Raw genomic sequence first — 4,100 nt, 5'->3', positions numbered from 1 at the left:
GTAGGTCGCCATGTACTCCCAGCAACCTTGTATTTTTTACATGGACACGTGATAACCTACTCCCTGTTGTATGTCGTCCCCTCCTACTCCCCGCTGTATGTCGCTGCAGCTATATGGGCTGCAATTGCAACATGAAATCAACTGTTTCATGTAACAATTATTGATGCATGCATGTGAACCATTTTAGCCTGTGAATTGTGCAATTATTGGTGAAATAATTGAGGCAACTTGTGTTATATATGGGAAGGTGGTTAACGTGAGAACATAAAAGAAAGAAAGGGAGAAGAGATTGCATCCGAAGAAAGTGAGAAGATAGTGCAGCCGAGAAAGAAAGAAAGGGAGAAAGGAAAGGAAGAAAAAGAAAGGGAGATAAGGCTCTTGTGAGGTAAACTTTTATTATTTAAATTAGTTTATTATTATAAATTTTTAGTTTGTTAGTTTAGGGTTTAGGGTAAAACAAAAATCAGTTAATTAGTTTGTTAGTTTAGGGTTATATGATTGTTAGTTTAAGTTAAATATATTATACAGAAATAAAAAATTATTTAATTAGTATGTTTGATAGTTATATAGTTAAAAATAATTAATTAGTTTGTTTTGTTATTCTTTAGTTATATAAAAAAATTATTTAATTAGTTTGTGTTAGTTAATTAGTTAAGTTATATTAGTTTGTTGAATTTATATTATATAAAAAATTAGTTAGTAATATTAGTAGTATATTATAATGAAAAAATAATTTAATAGTTTTAGTTATATAAAAAATATTTTATTAGTTGTTTAAGGGTTTAGTGTTTACGTTTAACTTATATTTTAAAAAGTTTACTTTATAAGTTTATTATATTATAAGTTATTATATTAATTTTTGTTGTTGTGTTGTAAATTAGGAAATTAGTTTATATTAGATTATATTAAATGATTTTTTAAATATTGTTGTTTAATTTTTTTTACAGATTCATTCCAATGGCTGACCAAATTCCACTGCCGATACTTGACAATGAACATATTTCAAGTCACTTAGGAATAATGGTGAATAAAATATTTGTTTAATAAATTATAATTAATAAATATTTGAATATTATATTTTATGATGATTGTGATAAATTTTTTTCATTATCTAATTGCAGGAGGACGAGCAGCGAGTCCTTCGTCTTCGGCTACATAAAGTGCCCAAGCCACACCCATTGATTGAAGAAAACTTGCAAGAGGCTGGATTTTGGTATGTAACATTTGTGCGAGATTACAAGTTGGTCCCAGGTTTGATCAGTTCGTTGATTGAACGTTGGAGACCAGAAACACACACGTTTTATTTACTGTGTGGCGAATGTACGATAACTCTGGAGGATGTGGCAATGCAACTCGGGGTCCAAACTAATTGGATGCTGGTGGTAATGTCACATGAGTTTAATAATGTGGAACAACTTTGCAGCTTGTTTTTTTGGGAAAACACTCGTACCACCAGAGTGTAGAGGGTGGCGTGTGAGGTTGTCATGGTTGAAGAATGAATTTCAGCTTCAACCAAATAGTACGGAGCACGAAATTATATATGCAACACGAGCATATATATTACAGTTGATTGGGGGAATTTTGATGCCTGATAAATACGGTAGTTATGTTCACACTCAGTATCTTATTTTTTTAAGAAATTTTGAGAATAGTAGGTAATATAGTTGGGGATCGACGATATTGGCGTTCTTGTATCGTGATATGTGCAAGGCGTCATTAGTCGTGAATGATAACCATTTTTGACACCGATTAGTCGGACTGCGGTTAACTTTCCATTTGCTGGAAGGTAATATGAATCATCAATTTTAATATAAAATATTAATTAGAAAATATTTATTTTGATTAATATTATTGAACAAAATGGTAATATTTTTGTTTTGATTGATATACAGATGGAGGCATAAAATTGAAGGCACGGGGTTGGTTCACAACAACATTAAAGAGTTCAGGCTGAAGATCGACATTAAGGCAAAAAAGGAGGTATATATAATTTGTTATTTTTAATTATTATTTAAATTAACTATATTATTTGATTTAAATCAATTTTTTTTTGTAATTTTACAGTTTAATTGGAGACCATACATGAATGAAGAAATTCTTGCGTTGATACCGCACGATATTCACTATAGTTTGAGACTTCACTATGGTTCCTGGGATAAATCGCTTAATTGCTTGTAGCAAATGTGGTAACTCATTGTACGATGTATCCCAATCTCCATACGTCGGCTTCATTGCCTTCATCTTCGCATTCCACACCTTGCCATATTTTACTTGATATCCAAATTGGCTTCGAATAGATGCAGCTAACACTGAACAAGATATCCTTGGATCCTTTTCAACCATCGCCTTCACGTATTCGCATATTACATCGGAGTCCAATAGTCGGTGGTCTTGTTCGATGGAGTTTCGCAAACATGTGTGCGGACCATTGTACCTCGTGATGACCCAAATATCTTTCCTTTGATTTTTCGACACTCTGATGCAGTACTCTTTAATCGCCAGCATAACTTCATTTTTTCCTCTGAATTGCACCCCAACTGAAAATTCACCAGAATTATCGAATGATTCAGTCATTTGGTACGGAGGTAAATGTGGCATGTCTGGGAATTCAGGTGTCCTCATCGCATCATAGTCTATCTCATACATGTGAGAAGTAGCTTCATACGGTGCCAGAACTTCATCAATTGTACCTCTACCAAAAATATTTTCATCGCCGCCCAAAACGGGTTCTTCGGTTTCTTCATCTTCGCTTGAATCATCATGAATTTCTCCCCATCGATTTTTAGCGCCAATATCAACAACCAATTCCGGTATGTTTCTCGTCTCATACTCTGCTGCTGCAGATGTCCCTCCGACTTCATTTACACTTTCCAATAGTGCCATAAAAATGTTCGGGAACCTGTATGTCGACTCCTCAAACTGACTATATAAAGCCATTTCAGATGGATTTTGAGCCACGCCTCTTGATGACCCAGGAACATCACATATATTACGCACATCAACAAATAACTCAATAACTGCTATATTGGTTGACTCATGTAAACCAACCATAGTTCCAATATCATCATCTTCTTCAAGTGGAACTGTAACATATCTGACTTGGTTGGGGCATATCATAAACCTATACCTCAAACCATCAACTCCGGTTCGAATTTTTCTTTCTATCTTATGCTTCATTTCTATAAATGTGATGTATTTTTTGAACATCATATTTATTGGTTTTTCAGACTGAAAAACTATTCCAACCTCATTTTTCATAATTTATCCATTATAATGGACAATCGTGAAAAAGTTATTGCTCATTTTCTCTACAAATAAAAAATAAATTAATTTAGATTAAAAAATTAGATAAGATAATTTCATAAATCATTAAATATAATATAATATACTATTATATTAATGATCAAATAAAATTTGTTATTTAACTTGATTGATTGATTACTAATATTACTAATAATGATTTAATTATTATTATTAATCTAATGATTTGATATTTAATGATTTAATAATAATATGATTTAGTCATGATTACTAATAATTATTTATTATAAATATTTAATGATTTAGATTTGATACTAATCATTTAGTAATTATTACTACTAATAATAATGATTAGTTTGATAATATTTTTTATTTTTTAAAAATATCAAACAAATTTGTTAGGCAAAACTGTCGAGATAATGTTCTCGAAAGAATTATTTCGCGAGATAATGCGTTGGCCGGATTATTTATTCAATTAATTTTTACTCCTTACTAATTTACACATACAATATAAATTAAATAAAATATTTTTTTAAAACAACACTAAATATTTTTAAACACAATATTTTTTTAAACGGAAATTATCTCTCACAAATTAGTTTATATAATCTAATATAAACTTACTAACAAACTAATTTACACATACACAACAACAAAAAATGAACAACAAAAAATAATAAATTACTCACGTATTTATGCCTTCTTCCTTTCCTTCCTTGTTTCTTTCTTCGAATCAATCTGTACGTGGGCATATATTGTGGAATAATGCCCTGTATGTGTAAACAAAATATTTATTTAAACAACAATAGCTCCCACAAATTAATTTTATATAATCTAAT

Source organism: Hibiscus syriacus, unplaced genomic scaffold, assembly GCF_006381635.1.
Source record: "Hibiscus syriacus cultivar Baekdansim isolate YM2019G1 unplaced genomic scaffold, ASM638163v2 tig00012523_pilon, whole genome shotgun sequence".
Taxonomy (NCBI): domain Eukaryota; kingdom Viridiplantae; phylum Streptophyta; class Magnoliopsida; order Malvales; family Malvaceae; genus Hibiscus; species Hibiscus syriacus.
This window is presented reverse-complemented; position numbering follows the sequence as displayed.